At 38.1% G+C, this 11,555-nt stretch overlaps 1 pseudogene; it reads left to right on the forward strand.

Moving 5' to 3' along the window:
* The first annotated feature begins 1,654 nt into the window (after positions 1-1,654).
* Positions 1,655-8,709, forward strand: LOC149134815 (uncharacterized; annotated as a pseudogene).
* The last annotated feature ends 2,846 nt before the right edge of the window (positions 8,710-11,555 follow it).

Raw genomic sequence — 11,555 nt, forward strand, 5'->3', positions numbered from 1 at the left:
GCTTCGAACAGAATTCCCCCCCCCCCTGGTCTGTTACTGAGGATATGAGGGCCGGGAGATACTTTGGATAATTTTCAGAAATCTTTGCTCTGACAGTGCTACTAAGCGTCACTACTGATAAGAGTTAAACTTTACAGGTACAGCAGAACTTGTAGAGTTTGTCCAAGATGCGCGCACAGCGACGAAACCATTCTGCAGATACTCGTTCAATGCTCGAGTATTACTGTTGTAATCGACAATGATTATTCAACATGTCCAAAAGGCAGATCTCAAAAACTCCATTGAATGTAAATGGCTGTGTATTCCACAGAGCACCAATGGGAATCCTCTTGAAACGTCAGTGTGACACCATTTCAACTAACGATGTTGTTCATTTAAAGAGACACTTCCTACATCCTTTCTGTCAATCCAATTTCAACTGTATCGATCCGAGGCTAAGATAAAAGACAATCTCTCAGAGGATCGCTCTCCCAATGATGAAGGGAGGAAACTTCGATCGTCCTACACCATTGCATTAAACTTCATGCACGTGACCATAAATATGCTGGTTTCTATTGGTTTGACTAAACGACTCTCTACTTTAGGAGGACGGAATGAAAACAGGCCGGAAGTTTCATCCAGTCTAGTACATGCATGGTAGTATCTATGACACTTTCAGCCATTAATGAGATAACAGTTGATAATGCAGCAAGAAGACATTGTGAGGTGTGCGCGCGTGCGTGCGTGCATGCGTGCGTGCGTGCGTGTGTGTGTGGTGAAATAAACGTGCTTCTAGAGATGATAACGCAAGAATTAATTGAAGGAATCAGTTCAAATGCTGAAGTACCTACTTGGAAAATTGATAGCCTTAGTGGTGGGAAGGAGAAGGAGGAGGTGAAGTGGTGCTAGAGGAAGAGGAGTTGGAAGTGTGGCTGAAAACAGTGGTGTTGAGTGATGTCTAATTTGTTGTCCCCCTCAGCTAATATATAGACGAAGGCATACGCACGTGTACATACATACACGCGCACACACATATGTATGTATATATTTATAAACATGTGGATACACACACATACATACATTCATATATATACGCATACATGCACATATATACACACTCACTTATACATATATATGCGAATTAGATATTAGTCATATATATATATATACACGTGTGTGTGTGTGTGTGTGTGTGTGTGTGTGTGTGAAAAGCTTAAATACTTATAAATTAGAATAAAAATAAAGTAAATGATGAGATTTAGTTGGAAATGTAAGAGAAAGCTTTAAGGTATTTTATAACAGCATCGTTTTTGTAGACTGGGTGGGACATGTGGAGGTTATTGGTTGAAACCGCAGAGAAGAGAGTCCATGGCATACGTAAGGATGTCTACAGCTGTCTGAAGAAGATTTAAATAGACAGAACACAAATAGGCGATAAATATATAAAGAATGAGAGAGAGAGAGAATAAGAGAGGGAGAGAAAGGGAGAGGCAAAGTTGGCAAAGTGTTAAGAAATCAGTTGTTTGAAGAATAGTAATTGAACTTTTGTATTTGCCAATGGCCAATATTTGTGGTAAATTGAGACTGCTGTAACTTTCACCTGTAATATCTTCTCGTTATTGAAATTTGTCCCTGTTCAGCATATTTCTAGCTATTGAGAAAAAAACTGTGGACAATGGCTCTTGTGGATACATGTTACCAACGGGACTGGTTTGTTACACTTCTGATGGAGGGAATTATTAGAGATTATCAGTCTCGTAGGAAGAAACATCGTAAGTAACCGCATTGATAAAGCACCGGTACATTATGTGTGTGTATATATATATATAGTACCATCAACACCAAAGAGAGATAAGGAATAAACAAATTTTAGGTTAAACATATGTTTGTGACATATTTTAACTTCTAGTGGTAAATTCACTGCAGTTACTGAAGACGAAAACCCCACCCTTATGGTAAAAGGTGTAAAAACACCAAATTTGACTCGTGCCCCCAGCTCTCGGATACCCAGACGGTCGTTTCTGGTTCTTTAGCTTTCCTTGATGAGAAATGCCGAAGTGAGATAACTCTGGACAGTTCCAGAGCCGTAGGTATCAGGAAGACACTCGGCAAGAAATAGCATTGAAAGATGATGTTAATGAAAATGATGATAATAATGTAGATGCACCCCCAGGAAACGAAGCAGACGTAATGGGAAGAGGTACTTCACAAGAATAAGACGATGACCAACAAGACACTGTAAGGATGATGTGCCTATATATTAGATAAGACCAGGATGAAACAGACCACCAATCTGAGTTGCAAAACGAAAGCATAAGAATAATGCTGGAAAGAACATATAGAATAAGAGATAAATGGTATGATGTGATATTGGAAGAATTGAAACAAAGAGTAGTAGCAATCTAAACAAAACTGGAAGGATATGACAACAGAAAAAAAAAACAATTCAGGTAGAATAGATTGTTTGAAGCAAATAAGGAAAAAACTGTTTCAGGAACTAAATGGGCAGTTGCACATGACAATGATACCAGATGCAAGGGAAAGCAGGGCATTCTGGGTAGAAATATGGTTCCAACCTGTAAAGCATAATGATGAAGCGGTGTGGCTGCATGAAATCCGAGAGAGGTTATGAAATATAGAAGGCCAAGACAACGGGCTACTCGACCTGAAGAAAAGTCGCGCACATATGGTTGTGATGCCTGGGCCTGGTGTACCCTTATCAGACAGGTTGTCATGATGGGTATACTGGGCTTCCTATATTTGTACCCTAGTGCCACTTTTATGGCATGCATTGCTCTCTCTCTCTCTCTCTCTCTCTCTCTCTCTCTCTCTCTCTCTCTCTCAGTAATAGTAGCAGCAATAATAATAATAATTCGATTACATCGACCTCACTACTTAACTGGTACCCATTTTACCGACCCCGAAAGATGAAATTCTGAGTCAACCTCGGCGGAATTTGAATTTCGAACGTAACGACGAAAAAATAAATGGTATAAAAAGGCGAAAAATTGCACGGCCATTTTGCAAGAGATACAAGCACAGATACAGAAGGCCGGTGGTTTCGGATGCGGAGGAGTGACCCGAAGACTGAGGCAGAAGCACGTATATGGGCGGCACAAGAATAGAAAGGGAGAACAAACTATGTGAAGAGCAGAATTGATAACACATCCAAGAACGACTACTGCTGAATATGTGGCGAGAGGGTGAAATATTGTGGCACATTGTTAGTGAAGACCTGAAATTGGCACAACGCAAATACAATAGGTGACAGGACAATGTGGCAAGAACGGTATATGAGGAGCTTTGTGGAAATTATGGCCTGGAGACAACAGAGATGCAGTATGATCAAACCCCAGAGGGAGTTACCGAAAATTACAAAATCCTGTGAGATGCAATGATTCCGTGTCACCATCCGATTAAAAATCGGAAGCCTGAAATTGAAAAGAAAAGACATATTTGACAATTGACATAGCAGGTCCTGCTGACGACAAAATTTACCAAGAGCCTTGATACCTTTCTAACTTTATAAATCTGTCAAACTGTTAATTTACGACGCATGAAAATAGGTCATCAGCGTTACGTAGTATCTATGTGTGTACACACACACACACACACACACACACACACACACACACACACACACACACACACACACACACACACACACACACACACACACGAAAAAGCACGCTTTAGAAAACGTGAAGCATATCTGTTGTCATAGTTATATAGTTATTTATTTGGAAACCTCAGCTGTGGAAACTGAGATTATATCAAAACATGCTGTTGTTCTTGCAAGTAAATAGAAAAAAAAAATAATCGAATTTCTTCTTAAAGATCTGTTTCGAGTTGTCTTTCATCAGATATCTAACTCTCTCTTTCGGCAACCTGGAGAACTTTGAATCTAAATCTCTCTCCTCTATATAGCCATATCTTATCAGGTTACAACATGAACTTGCGGGTGGTTGTTAATGTTATATGCATCAGGCGGCTACACAGCAAATTAAATAACATATAATTTATACAGAATAGGGTCAAGTTCAGCATATACGAAATATAATGTATCGGGTCATCCCATAAGTTCTGTCCGATTTTACCTTTTTTAAAATTGAATGAAATTTAATAGTTTTTAGAATGTCTAATGGAATTTAAAATTATTTTTATGCATTTGTGTACATTTAAATTAAATGTTATTTTACAGAATAATAGAATTAAAATTTCTTTGATTAAAACTCTTTCTAACATGGAAGTATCCAAAGAGCATTTGAGGCACATAATGCTTTATGAGTACAAAAAAACGAAACTTTGCAGCCGAAGCGACTCGAAACATACACTCAGTTTATGGGAACGAATGCTTGAATGAAAGAACTTGCAGAAGAGGGTTTGCAAAATTCAGAAGTGGAGATTTCAGCCTTGAGACGAAGATCGAGCAAGACGTCTATCTGAGTTTGAAGATAAGCTCCTTGAGACATTACTTGAAGAAAATCCTGCATTATCAGTTGAAGAATTGGAAATAAATCTTAGTTCAAACCATACAACTGTACATTGTCATCTTCAACAACTCGGAAAGGTTCCTAAACTTGGAAAATGGGTGCCTCGTGAATTGTCCAAAAGCAACTGCAAATCCCAAGTTGACATCTGTTCTTCTCTCCATTCTTTCAAGCTCATTTCACCTTTTTTGGAAAGACTTGTGACGAAAAATGGATCTTCTATTAAAATGTTAAACGTCGTAAACAATGGCTTAGTAAAAGGGAAAAAGCTCAACCACAACCGAGAAGGGGACTTCATCGAAAAAATGGTTCTTCTCTCTATCTGGTGGGATTGCAAAGGAGTAATTCACTTTGGATTGTTACCACCTAATGCAACAATCAATGCTCAAGTCTGCTGTCAGCAATTAGAGCGTTTGAACCAAGCTTTGAAGAAGAAGAGACCCGCTTTAGTGAATCGAAAAGGAGTGATGTTTCATCAGGACAATGAGTGACCCCACACTGCAAAGAACACATCACAGAATATCGAAGAGCTTGGTTGGGAAATAATTCCTCATCCAACTTATTCTCCCGACCTTACTCCTTCAGACTACCATTTGTTTCGTAGTTTACAGGATCATTTGGGGGACATAACTTTTGCAAGCCTGGAAGAGGTCGAAACTGATATTTCAGAGTTCTTCGCTTTGAAACCAAAAGAGTTTTCATTGGTTGGATTAAAAAGCTTGTAAATAGATGGAAAAAAGTCATAAATAATCAGGGAAAGTACATTGATGATTAAATTTCAATTAAATATAACATTTGATCACTTGTTTTCTTTATTCAAAATTCGGACAGAACTTATGGGATGACCTGATATATACAAGGATATTAACAAAGTTTTAAAAAATGATTGTAGTTATCTAAGATGGCGAGCTGGCAGAAACGCTAGCACGCCAGGCGAAATGCTTAGCGGTATTTCGTCTCTCTTTACGTTCTGAATTCAAATTCCACCGAGGTCGACTTTACCTTACATCCTTTCGGGGTCAATAAATTGGTGGAGTGGATTATTATTTATAAGGTGGTTGTCCGAATTTTTAGAGGGCGAGTTATTTGGGGGATCACTTATTATATCAATCGATTGGTTGTTGTGCTTTTTATTGTTATTCTTCCTAGTTTCATAGAAGGCGTCTAGCTTTTTATTGTTGATAGAGGTTATAATAGTAGCTAGGTTGCTAGTTAAGCTATGACCTATTCTAATTTTATTGCTAAAGATTTGAGTATTTGGTATTCATACTGAAGTGCTTTAAGATTTTTGTTTTTGGTGTAGATACTGTTCTCGTTATTGCAGATCGTAAAGTTATGGTTATAATTATTATTCTTCATTCTATTGTTATTTTTATTACTATTACTCTCAGCTTTGGTGGAGTTGTTCCTGTACGATTTATTTATTTATTTACCTTGATATTATCATTTCTAACGGACTTTATTGGTTCTTTGAGATGTGTTATTATTATTATTATTATTATTATTATTATTATTATTGGTATTATCATTCCTATTATTAGTATTTCTATCGTTACAATATATATATAGTAGGTGTGGCTGCGTGGTAAGAAGCTTGATTCCCAATCACATGGTTCCGGGTTCAGTCCCACTGTGTGGCACCTTGGCCAAGTGTATTCAACTAGTCTTGGGCCGACCAAAGCCTTGTGAGTGGATTTGGTTGACAGAAACTGAAAGAAGCCCATCGAATTATATATGTGTGTGTGCACGCGTTTGTGTGTGTGTGTGTGTGCGTGTGTGCACGTGTGTGTGTGTGTGTGTGTGTGTGTGTGTGTGTGTGTGTGTGTGTGTGCACGTGTTTGTGTGTGTGCACGTGTTTGTGTGTGTGTATGTGTGCGTTAGCGTTTGTCCCCACGCATTGCTTGACAAGGAACGAGGTTTGCTCCCGTTTATGCGAATTCGGTGATGGGATACTTAGAACAAAAATTCTACCAGGAAATAGAGGAGAGATACAGCACTGAATTTAGGAAGTATATTGAAAAAGCATGGAAGAGATACCTCGACGATTGCTTTATAATCTGGACAAAATCTCAAAACACTGAAAGAATTCAACACCTTCCTGAACAACCTACACCCATCCATTCAATCTACCAAGGAAATTAGCAGTACCAAATTACCATTTCTAGATATAATGGTAGTTAAAAAGAACTTTGCCATTACCACAGATATATATTATAAACACACAGATACACACTAATACCTGAATTTTAAATCGTGCCATCCACCCCATACTAAATGTAACATCCCATACTGCTTAGCCAGAAGAATCTGTACCATTGTAGAGGATCTAAAGACCAGAAGTCAGCGCCTGATGGAACTGAAAGAATTTCTGCTAAAGCAAAAGTACCCGTCACTACTTATAGAAAATGGTATTCAGTGGGCTTCGAAAATACACATACAACAACTGAGGAGACCGCAAAGAAGAGAAAAACAAGAACAAATCATACCATTTATAGTGACACACAATCCATGCCACCAGAACATCTTCAATATCGCTAAAGCAAACCTACCAATCATTGCACAAAGTAAGGAATTGAGAAATATCATTACAGATCAAAGTATAACTCTCAGTAAGAGACAACCTAAAAGCTTGAAAAAGCTATTAACAAAGGCAAGATTTGACCTCAGCAACAAACATTCACTATGTCCAAATGCAATGATAGCCGATGCGGTACATGCCGATCAATCCATACCGGCCCATATATGAACACAAAAACAGGGAAAATATTCACCAACGCGAACATGAACTGCAAAAGTAGAAATCTAATCTACTGCATCAAATGTCCTAATTGTGAAGAAATGTACGTTGGCCAGACAGGTAATGCTCTATCGGAACGCTCACGTGTGCATCGACAACAGATTAAAAACCCAGAGGCCCGCCAAATACCACTGAGTAACCATCTGGCAACATGTGGTGGAAAAACTTTTATGATATTTCCATTTCATAAACTTTACAACCTGAATGAAATTGATAGAAAGCGGAAAGAAAAGGACTTTATTAAGAAATTCAAACCCAATCTTAACAAACAAGGATTAAATTAATCTTACTTGGGGTTTTAAAATCTTATCCCTATAACTAAAATACAAAAAGATCTCTCAAATGTCATCATTTCTAAAAAATAAACATTGAAGAATGGTTTGGCATCATCCCTAAAAGTAGCCAAACACCTACTGCTGCTGTCCAAAGGAATGTGTATAAAGGGCAATAAGACAGCCAGTCAACTACAGTTAAAACACATCTGTCAGACAGGACCTTGATGACTGCTAGAAAGCAGGAAAATATACTAGTCCGTATATATATTTAATACTCAATATTTCATATATTCAATAAGACATTCAATACTTCATTTCATTTTACTATTTATATTATATATTCCATATACTATATCCCACATTAATTTTATAAGAATATAAATAAAACATAAAAAACCACACAGAGTTGGAATTCTTTTGAGTAAAATATATATATATTTATGTATATATATGTATATATATATATATACACACATACATAAATACATACAAAAATACCCTGTTGATGTTGCTGAAATTTCAATGAAGGATCCTTGGATCTAGGTTACAAACTGGATCTTTCTCGTTTGGCAACAAGTATTGAAATAAATCCGAATGACATAGATACGTACATGCATGCATGTATTTCATTGGTCAGATTTCCATACCTCAAAAATGTGAGCGGTCATACTTTTATATGCAGTATATTCCTGGTTAGGGTTTATAAAGGATTAGAACATTACCGACGTTTCACACTGAATATAATATCTGACAATATCAACGTTTCTTTAGAAAAGCTGTCCGGAAGTGCAAAGCATTTTTTTTTTATGCAAGAGTTAAACCCACAGTTCTGTTTTTCTTGGGGATGATAAAGAAAAAAATGAAAACAACTTACATTTTCCGGGAAGAAAGAAATGTTATCCATCTTGGGACATTGTTAGCTGTTGCTGAAGGAGTCAGCTGTATGTGAGTTTACATTTCCGTTCTCTAGCACGATAACGATGTCAAAATAAATTTCTATCACGAGGGCAGCAACGAAATATTTCGCTTTTTGAGTTCAGAAGGCTATTTAGATCATGTGAACATAAAAGACAGTGTTCTTTTCAATTTAGATCAATCAGAAGCTTTCGATAGGCTCGATCATCAATACTTGTTGGCAATGAATTTTGACCTCATCTTCTTCAGTTGAATCACTACAATGTTCAGCGACATTTGACCAGTGATTCAGGCGAATAGCTAATTATCGGAATTATCCCGTACCGTGTACTCGGTCTGACGAGGTTCAATTCTCATAACTTCAGTATGTACTGACTATTGAGTCACTACTGCGGAAACTAGAGACGCTGAGCGGCATCCCGCGCCAACAGGGTTGTGGCAGATCCGTGTCGGTATGTGTAGACGACGTCAACATCATAATGTTGAAGACCAAGCACATCGAGGTGATCAGCACTGTCCGAAAGGAAGACGAGTCGGTGATAGGGGCAAAGCTTGACCAATTAAAATCAGTGGAACTGCTGCTCAGCACCAGAAGAGGCACATCTATGCCATCCAACAGCGTCGTGGATGCTGGATAGACGGACTGATTAAATTACCAGGAGTTATGCTTAGACCACACGTCCTTGCAAAGGTGAATGCAGTGAGTTGACGAGTATGGTGTATTGTATTGCTATCTATCCTGATCGAACTGTCGATAAACCCTAAGTAGTTAATAAAGAAAGCATTATTACAATGTAACATGCAATCGTTCAATGTCCGCGCATTAGAGACTTGTTATATGTCAGGCAAGTGTTGTGTCGCAGAGAAGGAATCTGGCTGTCTGTCGACAGAATAGTAAATATCGAGTTTCTAACTTCGTTTGGCAGAGAAGGGCAGCAAATCTTTCTCTGCTTAATGGCTGTTGTGAAAGAGGTGATGTGGTAGATCCATCTAAAAGATTTTAACACCGAAACTTCCCTACAAGGCCAAGTTTTTCCCAGTTTCTCCAAGCACCATTTGAATAGGAATGTGATGTTAGAGGCGGAAGTGTTGCTATTATGCATTTACGGAAAGGTGAAAGGCATTGGCAAAACTGGTGAGATTAAAGGAACCTTCTTTGAATAAGCTTTTCTAAGTAGAAAGAAAGGAACTGGAAGTTGGTACTTCTGATATCTTGCAAGTGGTAGACTAATCCGGGAAATTTTACGTGGGGTTTTCCCCAAATTATCTTTGTCGACTGCCTAGCTGTTGATGATATTTATATATTTTCATGAATTCTACGTTGGTATCATTTTGTTTTATCCTTATTGCTTATTCTCTTTTCCATTGACGTAAGACCCATACATTTTGTTTGTTGTATTTCGTTTTCTGATATTGCCCTCAATGTCTTGGATCTTTAGGGTCAGTCAAAGAAATTATTTGTTGTGGAGGCAGAATCGTAGAATAGTCAGAGCGTGGACAAAATGCTTAACGACATTTTTCTCTGTTTTTTACGTGTTCTGTGCGAATCCCGCCGAGGTGAACTTTGCCCATCATCTTTCCAGGCTCAAGAAAATAAAATACTAATCATGTACTGAGGTCGACGGAATCGATTGGCTGGCCTTGTGTCCAAATTAGAAAAATATTCTTGTAATTTTTCCATTGTAAGTAGTAGTAGTAGTAGTAGTAGTAGTAGTAGTAGTAGTAGTAGTAGTAGTAGTAACGGCTGTATTTCAACAACCTCATCATTATGAAGTGTTGCATTCGGTCTGCGAATGAACAGCCGCCATTGGAATGCATAATAAATATATAAATAACAACTCAAAGAGTTTCCAGAAATAATAAAAATATTAAAAAAAAACTAGTGACTGAAAGAAATGATAAAAAAGAAAGGAATCAAATAGCTAGAACTAAGAATTGCTGTTATAATTGTAAATGACATAGATGTCTGGAGTAAAACCTGCTCACCATACAGATGTGGCGTTGTTAGGAGATGCTTACAGAAATACATATAAACCTATTGAATATCCTGTTATTCAGTGACGAACGGTTTTTATGTTTTATGCATAAAGACAAAATATTGATCAAATTGCCAATATACCACTCTTAACTCCCTGGTCCACCACCAATAATTCTCTCTCCAACCTATATCTTACAGCCCCTCCTCCATCACCACCGACGACGACAACAACAATAACAATATAGCATATAACAAAAAGAACTTCCTGAAGTGAGTTTCCTTGTGGTCAAGCGATCTGCTAGAAACAGCAGCTAAATCGCTTGAAACGAACCCTACCTACCACCTTATAAAGAAACGAGCACAAAAGAGAGTGAAGCAAGATATCCTATCACTGTAAACATGGTTGGGAAATGATAACTGTGCAGCTTTTATGTTAGGTCTATTGAATCAGGGCGGACCTAGAGTTCAACTTCAACAACGATAACATAAAACTGTCAAGACCATCACAATGTACACAGGCACCAAGACCACCACCACTACCACCACTACCACCATTATTAACATCCGTACAAATCCCTAGCACAGCAGCACCTCCAAACAGTTTCCGTTTTGGTTTAGTGGAAGTATAATTGCCTCAGATAATAATGATGATCGTTACAGATCTCATATAATGGAATCGAATTTAGGCTTTTGAGGAACGGAGAGACGAGCGTCTTTCAAATTCTCATTCTTTTTCTTTCGCTTCGTTTATGTGACCATCAGGTTGTAGGGTTTATGTATAAATATATACATATGCGTGTGCGTGTGTGCGCGTGTGTGTGTGTGTACTTTGCTAGGTTTCGGCCAGTATTGGCCCAGGCCATGTCCAACAGCACCACCTGGCAAAGTCATTCAAATCAGGAATTGGACAACATGGCCCACTCGAGGAGAGAGTTATTGTTTATGGAGACACTTCCGGGTGTAGGAGGTTTATGTGGGACTTGTGAAGGAATTTGTCCAAAGACTTCTTGAATTTTATGGGGTCTATTTTTGCTTTAATGTGTTTTGGTGTCATATTAGAGAGAGCGGGATCACTTGAAGTAAGATAATTGTACCGTATTGTTGTTACGAGATGCGAGTGT

Source organism: Octopus bimaculoides, chromosome 7 (assembly GCF_046866305.1).
Source record: "Octopus bimaculoides isolate indiv1 chromosome 7, ASM4686630v1, whole genome shotgun sequence".
NCBI classification, from domain to species: domain Eukaryota; kingdom Metazoa; phylum Mollusca; class Cephalopoda; order Octopoda; family Octopodidae; genus Octopus; species Octopus bimaculoides.